Below are 14,253 nucleotides of genomic sequence, written 5' to 3' on the forward strand. Positions count from 1 at the left end.
TTTGGGGTGTTTTTGAGGTGTTTTTGGGGTTTCCGTATGGTTTCGTTGAGTTCCTAATGGGTTTTATGGTGGTTGGGAGTGGACATTTGGATTTGGAGAACATCAGGTACGTTTAGAGTGGTTTTGGGATTGGATCCGTGCTTTTTGGGGTTTTCTTTCGTTTTGGGGGGTGATCCTGTTCTTGTTTGGGGTGTTTTGGACGTGTTTTGGGTTCTCCGTTGGGTTTTGTTGGGTTTTCCGTGGTCATCATGCTGGAAAAGTGTAAATTGTTGGTTTTGGAGAACATCAGGTAGGTTTATGAGGACTTCTGGGGCAGATTCATGGTTTTTAGGGTTTTCTTCTGTTGTTTTTCTAGCGATCCAGTTGTTTTTGTCATGTTTTTGACGTGTTTTGGGGTCTCCGTTGGGTTTCATTGGGTTTTTCGTGGTCATCATGGTGGAAAAGTTTAAATTGTGGGTTTTGGAGAACATCAGGTAGATTTAGGGTGTTTTTTGGGTGGATCTATGGTTTTGGAGGATTTTGTTCCAGTTTTGGGGTGATCCAATTCTTTTTTGGGGTGTTTTGGACATGTTTTGGGTTCTCCGTTGGGTTTCGTTGTGTTTTCCGTGGTCATCATGGTGGAAAAGTGTAAATTGTGGGTTTTGGAGAACATCAGGTAGGTTTAGGGGGACTTTTGGGGTGGATTCATGGTATTTGGGGTTTTCTTCTGTTTTTTTTGGGGGGGTGATCGAATTCATTTTTGGGGTGTTTTTGACGTGTTTTGGGGTCTCTGTTGGGTTTTGCTGGGTTCTTGTTGGTCATCATGTTGGAAAAGTGTAAATTGTGGGTTTTGGAGAACATCAGGTAGATTTAAGGTGTTTTTGGGGTGGATCTATGTTTTTGGGGGATTTTCTTCCAGTTTTGGGGGTGATTCCGTTCTTGTTTGGGGTGTTTTTGACGTGTTTTGTGGTCTCTGTTTTGTTTCGTTGTGTTGTCCTTGTTCATTTTGGTGGAAAAGGCTGAATAGTGGGTTTTGGAGAACATCAGGTAGGTTTAGGGTGGTTTTGGGATTTGATCCGTGCTTTTTGGGGATTTTGTTCCAGTTTTGGGGGTGATTCCGTTCTTGTTTGTGGTGTTTTTGATGTGTTTTGGGTTCTCCGTTGGGTTTCGTTGGGTTTTCCGTTGGCATCATGGTGGAAAAGGGTAAATTGTGGGTTTTGGAGAACATCAGGTAGGTTTAGGGGGACTTTTGGGGTGGATTCATGGTATTTGTTTTTTTTTTCTGTTTTTCTGGGGTGATCCCGTTCTTTTTTGGTGTGTTTTTGATGTGTTTTGGGGTCTCCGTTGGGTTTTGTTGGGTTTTCCGTTGGCATCATGGTGGAAAAGGGTAAATTGTGGGTTTTGGAGAACATCAGGTAGGTTTAGGGGGACTTTTGGGGTGGATTCATGGTATTTGGGGTTTTCTTCTGTTTTTTTTGGGGGGGTGATCGAATTCATTTTTGGGGTGTTTTTGACGTGTTTTGGGGTCTCCGTTGGGTTTTGCTGGGTTCTTGTTGGTCATCATGTTGGAAAAGTGTAAATTGTGGGTTTTGGAGAACATCAGTTAGGTTTAGTGTAGTTTTGGGATGGATCTATGTTTTGGGGGGGATTTTCTTCCAGTTTTGGGGGTGATTACGTTCTTGTTTGGGGTGTTTTTGACCCTTTTTGTGGTCTCCGTTGGGTTTTAGTTGGATTCTCGTTGGTCCTTAAGGTAAATGGGTGTGGATTGTGGGTTTTGAAGAAGATCAGGTGAGTTTAGGGTGGTTTTGCGGGGAAATTCATAGTGTTTGGTGTTTTTTCTTCTGATCCAGTTCTTTTTTGGGGTGTTTTTGAGGTGTTTTTGGGGTTTCCGTTGGGTTTCGTTGAGTTCCTAATGGGTTTTATGGTGGTTGGGAGTGGACATTTGGATTTGGAGAACATCAGGTACGTTTAGAGTGGTTTTGGGATTGGATCCGTGCTTTTTGGGGTTTTCTTTCGTTTTTGAGGGTGATCCTGTTCTTGTTTGGGGTGTTTTGGACATGTTTTGGGTTCTCCGTTGGGTTTTGTTGGGTTTTCCGTGGTCATCATGCTGGAAAAGTGTAAATTGTTGGTTTTGGAGAACATCAGGTAGGTTTATGAGGACTTCTGGGGCAGATTCATGGTTTTTAGGGTTTTCTTCTGTTGTTTTTCTAGTGATCCAGTTGTTTTTGTCATGTTTTTGACGTGTTTTGGGGTCTCCGTTGGGTTTCATTGGGTTTTTCGTGGTCATCATGGTGGAAAAGTTTAAATTGTGGGTTTTGGAGAACATCAGGTAGATTTAGGGTGTTTTTTGGGTGGATCTATGGTTTTGGAGGATTTTGTTCCAGTTTTGGGGTGATCCAATTCTTTTTTGGGGTGTTTTGGACATGTTTTGGGTTCTCCGTTGGGTTTCGTTGTGTTTTCCGTGGTCATCATGGTGGAAAAGTGTAAATTGTGGGTTTTAGAGAACATCAGGTAGGTTTAGGGGGACTTTTGGGGTGGATTCATGGTATTTGGGGTTTTCTTCTGTTTTTTTTGGGGGGGTGATCGAATTCATTTTTGGGGTGTTTTTGACGTGTTTTGGGGTCTCCGTTGGGTTTTGCTGGGTTCTTGTTGGTCATCATGTTGGAAAAGTGTAAATTGTGGGTTTTGGAGAACATCAGGTAGGTTTAGGGTGTTTTTTGGGGTGGATCTATGTTTTTGGGGGATTTTCTTCCAGTTTTGGGGGTGATTCCGTTCTTGTTTGGGGGGTTTTTGACGTGTTTTGTGGTCTCTGTTTTGTTTCGTTGTGTTTTCCTTGTTCATTTTGGTGGAAAAGGCTGAATAGTGGGTTTTGGAGAACATCAGGTAGGTTTAGGGTGGTTTTGGGATTTGATCCGTGCTTTTTGGGGATTTTGTTCCAGTTTTGGGGGTGATTCCGTTCTTGTTTGTGGTGTTTTTGATGTGTTTTGGGTTCTCCGTTGGGTTTCGTTGGGTTTTCCGTTGGCATCATGGTGGAAAAGGGTAAATTGTGGGTTTTGGAGAACATCAGGTAGGTTTAGGGGGACTTTTGGGGTGGATTCATGGTATTTGTTTTTTTTTTCTCTTTTTCTGGGGTGACCCCGTTCTTTTTTGGTGTGTTTTTGATGTGTTTTGGGGTCTCCGTTGGGTTTTGTTGGGTTCTTGTTGGTCATCATGTTGGAAAAGTGTAAATTGTGGGTTTTGGAGAACATCAGTTAGGTTTAGTGTAGTTTTGGGATGGATCTATGTTTTGGGGGGGATTTTCTTCCAGTTTTGGGGGTGATTACGTTCTTGTTTGGGGTGTTTTTGACCCTTTTTGTGGTCTCCGTTGGGTTTTAGTTGGATTCTCGTTGGTCCTTAAGGTAAATGGGTGTGGATTGTGGGTTTTGAAGAAGATCAGGTGAGTTTAGGGTGGTTTTGCGGGGAAATTCATAGTGTTTGGTGTTTTTTCTTCTGATCCAGTTCTTTTTTGGGGTGTTTTTGAGGTGTTTTTGGGGTTTCCGTTGGGTTTCGTTGAGTTCCTAATGAGTTTTATGGTGGTTGGGTGTGGACATTTGGATTGGAGAACATCAGGTACGTTTAGAGTGGTTTTGGGATTGGATCCGTGCTTTTTGGGGTTTTCTTTCGTTTTTGGGGGTGATCCTGTTCTTGTTTGGGGTGTTTTTGACGTGTTTTGGGTTCTCCGTTGGGTTTTGTTGGGTTTTCCGTGGTCATCATGCTGGAAAAGTGTAAATTGTGGGTTTTGGAGAACATCAGGTAGGTTTATGAGGACTTCTGGGGCAGATTCATGGTTTTTAGAGTTTTCTTCTGTTTTTTCTAGTGATCCAGTTGTTTTTTTTGCATGTTTTTGACGTGTTTTGGGGTCTCCGTTGGGTTTCATTTGGTTTTTCGTGGTCATCATGGTGGAAAAGTTTAAATTGTGGGTTTTGGAGAATATCAGGTAGATTTAGGGTGTTTTTTGGGTGGATCTATGGTTTTGGGGGATTTTGTTCCAGTTTTGGGGTGATCCCGTTCTTTTTTGGGGTGTTTTGGACGTGTTTTGGGTTCTCCGTTGGGTTTCATTGGGTTTTCCGTGGTCATCATGGTGGAAAAGTGTAAATTGTGGGTTTTGGAGAACATCAGGTAGGTTTAGGGGGACTTTTGGGGTGGATTCATGATATATGGGGTTTTCTTCTGTTTTTTTTTTTTTTGGGGGGGTGATCGAATTCATTTTTGGGGTGTTTTTGACGTGTTTTGGGATCTTTGTTGGTTTTGTTGGGTTCTTGTTGGTCATCATGTTGGAAAAGTGTAATTTGTGGGTTTTGGAGAACATCAGGTAGGTTTAGTGTCTTTTTGGGGTGGATCTATGTTTTGAGGGGATTTTCTTCCAGTTTTGGGGGTGATTCCGTTCTTGTTTGGGGTGTTTTTGACCCTTTTTGGGGTCTCCGTTGGGTTTTAGTTGGATTCTCGTTGGTCCTTAAGGTAAATGGGAGTGGATTGTGGGTTTTGAAGAAGATCAGGTGAGTTTAGGGTGGTTTTGCGGGGAAATTCATAGTTGTTGGTGTTTTTTCTTCTGATCCAGTTCTTTTTTGGGGTGTTTTTGACGTGTTTTGGGTTCTCTGTTGGGTTTCGTTGGGTTTTCCGTGGTCATCATGGTGGAAAAGTGTAAATTGCGGGTTTTGGAGAACATCAGGTAGGTTTACTGTCTTTTTGGGGTGGATCTGTGTTTTTTGGGGATTTTCTTCCAGTTTTGGGGGTGATTCCGTTCTTGTTTGGGGTGTTTTTGACGTGTTTTGTGGTCTCTGTTTTGTTTCGTTGTGTTTTCCTTGTTCATTTTGGTGGAAAAGGCTGAATAGTGGGTTTTGGAGAACATCAGGTAGGTTTAGGGTGGTTTTGGGATTTGATCCGTGCTTTTTGGGGATTTTGTTCCAGTTTTGGGGGTGATTCCGTTCTTGTTTGTGGTGTTTTTGATGTGTTTTGGGTTCTCCGTTGGGTTTCGTTGGGTTTTCCGTTGGCATCATGTTGGAAAAGTGTAAATTGTGGGTTTTGGAGAATATCAGGTGAGTTTAAGTTTTTTTGGGAGGTGAATCTATGGTTTTGGTTGAATTCTTCTGGTTTTTTTTTTTAGCGTTTTCTTCCGTTTTTGGGGTGGTCCCATTATTTTTTGGGGTGTTTTTGACATATTTTGTGGTCTCCGTTGGTTTTTGTTGGGTTCTTGTTGTTCATCATGGTGAAAACGGGTAAATTGTGGGTATTGGAGAACATCAGGTAGGTTTAGGGGGACTTTTGGAGTGGATCAACGGCTTTTAGGGTTTTCTTTCGGTTTTGGGGGTGATCCCGCTTTTTTTTGTGATGTTTTTGACGTGTTTTGGGGTTTCCGTTGCATTTCGTGGATTTCCTAATGCGTTTTAAGTTTGTTGGGAGTGGACTTTGGGATTTGGAGAACATCAGGTAGGTTTAGTGTCGTTTTTGGGTGGATCTATGGTTTTGGGGTATTTTGTTCCAGTTTTGGGGTGATCCCGTTCTTTTTTGGGGTGTTTTTGACGTGGTTTGTGTTCTCCGTTGGGTATCGTTGGGTTTTCCGTGGTCATCATGGTGGAAAAGTGTAAATTGTGGGTATTGGAGAACATTAGGTAGGTTTAGGGGGACTTTTGGGGTGGATCAACGGCTTTTAGGGTTTTCTTTCGGTTTTGGGGGTGATCCCGCTTTTTTTTGTGGTGTTTTTGACGTGTTTTGGGGTTTTTTGTTGCGTTTCGTTGATTTCCTAATGTGTTTTAAATTTGTTGGGAGTGGACTTTGGGATTTGGAGAACATCAGGTAGGTTTAGTGTGTTTTTGGGGTGGATCTATGTTTTTTGGGGTTTTCTTTCTTTTTTAGGGGTTATCCTGTTCTTGTTTGGGGTGTTTTTGACTTGTTTTGGGGTCTCCGTTGGGTTTTAGTTGGATTCTCGTTGGTCCTTAAGGTAAATGGGAGTGGATTGTGGGTTTTGAAGAAGATCAGGTGAGTTTAGGGTGGTTTTGCGGGGAAATTCATAGTTTTTGGTGTTTTTTCTTCTGATTCAGTTCTTTTTTGGGGTGTTTTTGAGGTGTTTTTGGGGTTTCCGTTGGGTTTCGTTGAGTTCCTAATGGGTTTTATGGTGGTTGGGAGTGGACATTTGGATTTGGAGAACATCAGGTACGTTTAGAGTGGTTTTGGGATTGGATCCGTGCTTTTGGGGGTTTTCTTTGGTTTTGGAGGTGATCCTGTTCTTGTTTGGGGTGTTTTGGACGTGTTTTGGGTTCTCCGTTGGGTTTCGTTGGGTTTTCCGTGGTCATCATGCTGGAAAAGTGTAAATTGTGGGTTTTGGAGAACATCAGGTAGGTTTATAAGGACTTTTGGGGCAGATTCATGGTTTTTAGGGTTTTCTTCTGTTTTTTTCTAGTTATCCAGTTGTTTTTCGGCGTGTTTTTGACGTGTTTTGGGGTCTCCGTTGGGTTTCATTGGGTTTCTCGTGGTCATCATGGTGGAAAAGTGTAAATAGTGGGTTTTGGAGAACATCAGGTAGGTTTAGGGGGACTTTTGGGGTGGATTCATGATATATGGTGTTTTCTTCTGTTTTTTTTTTTTGGGGGGGGTGATCCAATTCATTTTTGGTGTGTTTTTGACGTGTTTTGGGGTCTCCGTTGGGTTTCGTTGGGTTTTCCGTGGTCATCATGGTGGAAAAGTGTAAATTGTGGGTTTTGGAGAACATCAGGTAGATTTAGGGTGTTTTTGGAGTGGATCTATGGTTTTGGGGGATTTTGTTCCAGTTTTGGGGTGATCCCGTTCTTTTTTGGGGTGTTTCTGACATGTTTTGGGTTCTCCGTTGGGTTTCATTGGGTTTTCCGTGGTCATCATGGTGGAAAAGTGTAAATAGTGGGTTTTGGAGAACATCAGATAGGTTTAGGGGGACTTTTGGGGTGGATTCACGATATATGGTGTTTTCTTCTGTTTTTTTTTTGGGGGGGGGGCTTATCCAATTCATTTTTGGGGTGTTTTTTACGTGTTTTGGGGTCTCCATTGGGTTTCGTTGTGTTTTCCGTGGTCATCATGGTGGAAAAGGGTAAATTTGTGGGATTTGGAGAACATCAGGTAGGTTTAGGCTGGTTTTGGGATTGGATCTGTGCTTTTTGGGGATTTTCTTCCAGTTTACGGGTGATCCCTTTCTTTTTTGGGGTGTTTTTGACGTGTTTTGGTGTCTCCTTTTGGGTTTTCGTTTGGTTCATGTTGGTCATCATGGTGAAAATTGTAAATTTTTTGGGGGGGAATTTTCTTCCAGTTTTGGGGGTGATCCCGTTCTTTTTTGGGGTGTTTTTGACATGTTTTGGTGTCTCTGTTGGGTTTCGTTGCGTTTTCTGTTGTCATGGTGGTGGAAAAGTGTAAATTGTGGGTTTTGGAGAACTTCAGGTAGGTTTAGGCTTTTTTTGGGGTGGATCTATTTTTGGGGGGTTTTCTTTCGTTTTGGGGGGTTATCCCATTCTTTTTTGGGGTGTTTTTGACGTGTTTTGAGGTCTCCATTTGTTTTTTTTGGGTTTCCATTGGGTTTTCTGGTGGTTGGGAGTGGATTGTACATTTAGGAAAACATCAGGTAGGTTTAAGGGTTTTTTGGGTTGTTAAATCACTTTTTTTCTTCTTATTCGGTTCGCTTTTGGGGTGTTTTTGACGTGTTTTGTGGTTTCCGTTGCGTTTCGTTGAGTTTTGACAAATTGACAAATCCTTGAAGTCCCTTTTGATTGCTCACAGGCTATGCGTTGCCACTCCTTCTCCTCCCAGATATAGGACGAGCAATCGGTAATAGTCTGACGGTTGAACCAAGCTGGGAAGCCTCCTTGTGATGTCCTAACCCAGGCCCTAGGAAGGCAGCAGATTTCCCTTAGAGGAGGGTCCCTTCTACATATTGGACCCTCTGTTCCGCTGATTGATAAATCACCCACAACTAAAACTCACCTTTTCTTCCTGCTGCCTGTGGTCACTATACGGGGGGGTTGGCTTTTCCAACCCTGCCAATATCTCTGCTGGAGAGGGATTATAGCCTTTTCCATCCATCGATTGCCTTTCGGCCTCCAGGGCCTTATACCTGTTGCGCAGGTCTACCTGATAGTGTGATATGGTTGAGATTTTGATAAAATTGCAAACACAAACATTAAAGTGATTACTGGTATCTACCACAGCATTATCTACGACTATAGAATCACAATGACTTCTCATGCAAACACAACCTTTCCCAATATATACAAGTACAGTATCAAGGGTTTCATTAGGATATATCTCAACGTGTCAAATATTTTGCTCAGTCTCAAGACAAATGTCTTGGGATTCCAGCGTGTTACTTTCACAGATGGAACTTTTTTGTTCACGCACAATGCATGCATTTACATCAATTGTTTGCCACTTTCCTCCCTTTTGATGGGCCCACACTTTATGCCCTTTAGGATAAAGTATAGTTCCATTATGATTGAGTCCTAATGCAATGATTGGCTATACATTGTATACGGTGGCATTACTTATAGTAAGTATAAAGGACACAATTTGATCATTTTCTGCATAAAGGGTAAAGTTGACTAATTGCAACCATGCTTGAAAATCTTTTTCAAATTCTGAAGCATTATCCCAAATAAATTTTCGAATTTCAGTGGGCAAAGTTCCTCCTTCTCCCTGTCTCTAATAATAGCTGCTGCTAAAGATTGTATACATTACTGCGTTTGGATACAGCTCCAAGCAAGGGAGGTATTGCCTTGGCTTTTTCCAAGGGCATGTACAATTAATTGATGGTATAGAAGCCATTGCTTTGCTAAAGACAATAAGGATGATTTTTATTGGATGATCGAGTTACTGTAGTCAGAAACTAAACCTAACCCTAACCTAACCCTAACACTAACCCAACCCTAAACCTAACCCTAACCCTAACGGCTGCCCGCGGATCTAAACCTAACGCTCAAACCCTAATCCTAACCCTAACCCTAACCCTAACCCGAACACTAAAGCTAAACCTAACCCTAACCCTTACCCTAAACCTAACCCTAACGTAACCCTAACCCTAACCCTAACACTATTCCTAACACTAACCCTAACCCTAACCCTAACCCTAATCCAAACAGAACCCTAAACCTTACCCTAACCCTAACCCTAAACCTAACCCTAACCCTAAACCTAACCCTAAACCTAACCCTAAACCTAACCCTAACATAACCCTAACCCTAAGCCTAAGCCTAACCCTAACCCTAACGGAACCCTAACCCTAACCCTAACACTATTCCTAACACTAACCCTAACCCTAACCCTAACCCTAATCCAAACAGAACCCTAAACCTTACCCTAACCCTAACCCTAAACCTAACCCTAACCCTAAACCTAAACCTAAACCTAACCTAACCCTAACCCTAACCCTAACCCTAAACCTAACCCTAACCCTAACCCTAACCCTAACCTTAACCCTAACCCTAACCCTAACCCTAACCCTAATCCTAACACTAACAACCCTAACCCTCTAACCCTAACCCTAACACTAACCCCTAACCCTAACCCTAATCCTAACCCTAACCCTAACCCCTAACCCTAGCCCTAACCCTAACAATAACCCCCAACCCCAACCCTCACCCGAAACCCTAACTCTAGCCCCAGCCCTAGCCCCTAACCCTAACCCTAGTTCCCGAGAACTACATCTCCCGGTACGCTCTGGGCATTCAACATGGCTTCCCGGAAATCCCGAATCCAAAAACTACATTTCCCGGCATACTCTGGGTACCCAACATGGCCTCCCGAAAGTCTGGAGTCCCGAGAACTACATCTCCCGGCATGCTCTGGGCACACAACATGGCCTCCCAGTGCCGGAAAACTACACCTACCAGCATTCCCCGCACAGCCAGCATGGCCAATCACAGGCCGAGTGCTCGAGAACTGCATTTACCAGCACTCACTGGAACCCTCACCGCCCTTACAAAAAAAGCCTCAAGCCCTAACATCCAAAAAACCTCAAAACCCCTACAGACCTAACCCAAACTATTTACCACACTAAACCCCTGAAGACCTATGCCTAAAACCCCCAACCCAAAATCTTAGGATGCTCAAAACCCAAACCCAACCCAAAACGTTAGGAATGCTCAAAGCCCTAGCCCAAAAACTTAGGGCGCTCCAAACCCTAACCCCAAAACATTAAGACGCAAAAAACCCTAACCCAAAAACTTAGGGTAATACACCATAAATGTTTGTTCATTGTCTTTTGTATTATAAAAACAAGGAGTTCTGTTTGAGGAGCGGGAGTTGCGAAAGCTCCCTGCTGAAGTAAGGAGCTGCATAATGCTTGCCTAGACACTATGAAAATTCTTTTGCTTAATTTTCTTTTTAAAGAGATTTAAATTCTTAAAAATTCTTTTCCGCGCAACAGTGCGCGCAGTCGCAGAATATACCAGGATGCGTAATCCCGGAATTAGCAAGATATAAAAAGGGACCTTGGCGGGGGTGAGGTGCGTGCCGTTGGCGGAGCTGAGACTCCCCGGCTGCCCAGTGCTGTTTTGCTTGATGTTTGCTTTCTCAATAAATTCCTTTCTATGATTAATACAATGCTCTCTGAAAATTAATTAAGGGGGAAACTTATAACACTTTGGACGCTCAAAACCCAAACCCAAAAACTTTGGACGCTCAAAACCCTATCCCGAAAACACTAGGACGCTCCAAGCCCTAACCCAAAAACATTCGGACGCTCAAAACCCAAACCCAAAACATTAAGATGCTCCAAACCCTATCCGGAAAACATTAGGAAGCTCAAAGACCTATCCCAAAAACTTAGGACGCTCAAAACCCTATCCTGGAAACACTGAGATGCTCAGAACCCTATCCTGAAAATTTAGGACGCTCCAAACCCTAACCCAAAAACATTAGGACGCTCAAAGCCCCAACCCAAAACACTAGGACGCTCCAAACCCTATCCTGGAAACATTAAGATGCTCAAAACCCTATCCTGAAAACTGAGGATGCTCATTACCCAGACCCAAAATATTAAGATGCTCAAAACCCTAACCCAACTACTTAGGATGCTTGAAAGCCGATCCCAAAAAATTAGGGCACACAAAAGCCTAACCCCCAAAATTAAGATGCTCAAAATCCAAACCCCCAAAATTAGGATACTCAAAACCCTGGACCTGGAGAACCTAACCTGAAAAAAAAAAAAAAAAAAAAAGATCTTAAAACCCTAACCGTAAATAACTGACCAAAAATAAAACCTTAAGACTCTAACCCTAAAAAACATATCAACACTACAACCCAAAAAACTCTAATACCCTAACACGCTAACCCTGAAACCCTTAAAACCCTAACCCCCAAATCCTTAAAACCCTAACCGTTAAAACTCCAACCCTAAAAACCTTAAAATCCTAAACATAAACCCTGAAACCCCTTACCCTGAAACCCAACCCTAGTGCCCAATCCCTGAAACCTTAAAACCCTGAATCAATCTGTAGCAAATAGCATAGGCTGAGTCGAGGATCTCAGTACAGTAGCATTATTATTCGAGATTACAATGGCGGGTGTCCCACAAGCAGGAGGGTGCCTACTAATTCCATACACAGTTTATACACTTTTTTTTTCTGCCGAGGACCGGGACCCTCCCCTGTTTCCCCTTTAACTGTGCTATTCAAGGTTCATAATCTAGCTGGTGCTTCACAGAAAATACACAGCTGCTGGCCTGTTACAAGTCACATTTCTTTTGAGGTTTTTACTCTTTGAGGTGGTAATGTTTCTTACGCCGTGATTTCCACCTAATTGCTGTAAGGATTCTGGTTGTCTGCGTTTTACAAGCTTGTCTGTTATAATAAATAAAAGTCCCAAATAGGATTACAATCAAAGTTTACAATTCACTGAATGAATAGAGGTAAGCAAACAGTGCTGGGTACGCCGGGAGTCTCTGCTCCACCAAGACGCGCACCAGTTATACACCAGTTACCTCCCTTAAGGGATATAGAGAAGCCCTCTCAGATACGTCCGTCCTACTTCTCCTGCATGCGGCCGGAGGTCGGTCTAATTCTGGTGCTGTTGGTGGTGGAAGCTGGGGCAACGGTGGTACTGGTGGCGATACCACAGCCACCGGAGGGGGAGCTGCCGGGGGTGGATTGTTAGGATATGGAGGTGGTAGCTTATCCAACGGCTCACGTTTATCTTCTTTTTCTTTTTCATGTTCTTCTTGTTCTTCAAATTTCTTACCTGCTTTTAGTGTAAATATTGAGGCTGGAAAAGGACGTGAAGTCCTCCTGATCCATAATCCTGCATAATCACTTTCTTCCTGGCTAAAAGCTTCCTTTGAATTAACATGGATATTTAAGGCCTGGCAAATCCAGTCTTCGAAGGATCCAAAAACAGGCCAAAAGACATGTAGTCTTAAAGGCTCCTTTGGCCATTCTGTCACACAATCCTGGACCATTTTTAATTTACTTTTTCCTTTTCTGGGGTCCCTATCATTCCAATTTCGAATCGTTATTCCTAATGGACTTTCTGGTGGTATGACTGGTAATTTGCTCCCTTTCTTCTGGTCTCTGGTCTTCGATTTTGTCTGACCCATCTAGGAATTTTACTATGGCAATTCCCACAGCCCTTGGTTACCTTAGTAAGAGTGTCTTGCAGGGGGTCGAGGACCTATCACACACCCACAAATCCTATAGGAATCCCTTCGGTCCTTCACCAGCCAAGTCCCTCACGGGAGATTGAAAACGCGGTTAGAAGACCTCCACAATCGCTTCGGAACTAAGTTCCATCCCAGTCACACTCTTACACACACAGGCAACCGAACCCCACCCAACCGAACGGTATACGCTTTAAATGCTTACGACTCCGTCATCTTCGTTCGGATCTTCACACACACAATTACGGGCAAAATATAGTGCTGCAGCTGGCAAGGGAGCTGAAAAAAAGAATCAGAAACTTTGCTTACCTTTATTCAGGTTTAAGATGCCATTAGTTCCGACCTGACTCAAACAGCAGCCACCAAATGGTGGGGGTGCCTCTCCTAGATCAAACCAGAAATCAGGAACCAAAGCCCTCCCGGACGAGCGCCCGCTTGTAATAAATGACTGGGTCCCAAATAGGATTGCAATTGAAATTTACAATTTATTAAATGAATAGAGGTAAGCAAGCAGCGCTGGGTGCGCCAGGAGTCTCTGCTCCACCAAGACGCACACAAGTTACATCAGGCGGCTGGTTTTTATGCTGCTAGGCTAATACATATTCATTACTACTTCTACAAAAGGCAGGGTTATTCTAATTAGTTCCCAGAATCCAAACCCTCCCACTGGTGCAGGCGTTATCAGTCTCCGGTGGTCCCTCTGGGGGCCGCTCGTACTGAAGGCTCGTAGTCTTCCTCCCAGGCTTTTCTCTTGTCCATCTCCTTTGTCCATCTTGGCTGGATGGCAGACACTTGCATAGTGTCCCATGCAACAGTTGTAATAGTTAGCAGTTATTCTGAAACCCCTTTGTTCTCTTATCCCCTATTGACCCGAATTGATGGACCATTCCTTTGCAAGATACAAGAACTATATACATTAACCACTCTGGTTTTCTCAGACTTTTCATCATATCATGCGGCCCTAGCATTGTTCCATATTGACACGAATCAGATGAACTCATTTCACACTGTTAAGCTGTCTTATCACTGCAAGCATATCTCAATACCACCTTCCTTCCCTCTACAGGATGTAACTGCGCAAAAACAACATTTTTATTCCCACAACCTTGATCCCCTTACCCTGAAGTCCTTATTCCCCTTAAACATAGCAACTCTAACCACAACCCTAACCCTTATTATCAACCCCCTAACGCTAATGACACTGACCTTAATCCAAACCCCAAACTGCCCCTAACCCCAGACAACCAACAACGAAACACACACACACAAAGATGGAAACTACAAAAAAGGCAAAACCCACGATACAGGCCCCAAATCACAAATACGCAACCAAAATGCTACAGAAAAGCCCCAGATGCAGGCCCCAAATGCTACTGCTAGGCCTCAAAAGCTCAAGATGCATCCCAAAGCAAAAATGCAGGCCCCAAACGTTACAGAAAAGCCCCCAAACCCAGGCTGCACAAGTCTACAAGCATGCCCCAAACTGCCAACAGAAGCAGGCACCAACCACACCCAGATGCAGACCCCAACTGCCCACAAGCAGCTCCTACCCCACCACCCCCTCCCAAGAACTGGACTCCACCCAGACACTGGCCCAAGACCCAGGCCCGCCCCCCACCACCCCCCCTACC

The sequence above is a fragment of the Aythya ferina genome (genome assembly GCF_964211825.1).
Source record: "Aythya ferina genome assembly, contig: HAP1_SCAFFOLD_102, whole genome shotgun sequence".
Classification (NCBI taxonomy): Eukaryota; Metazoa; Chordata; class Aves; order Anseriformes; family Anatidae; genus Aythya; species Aythya ferina.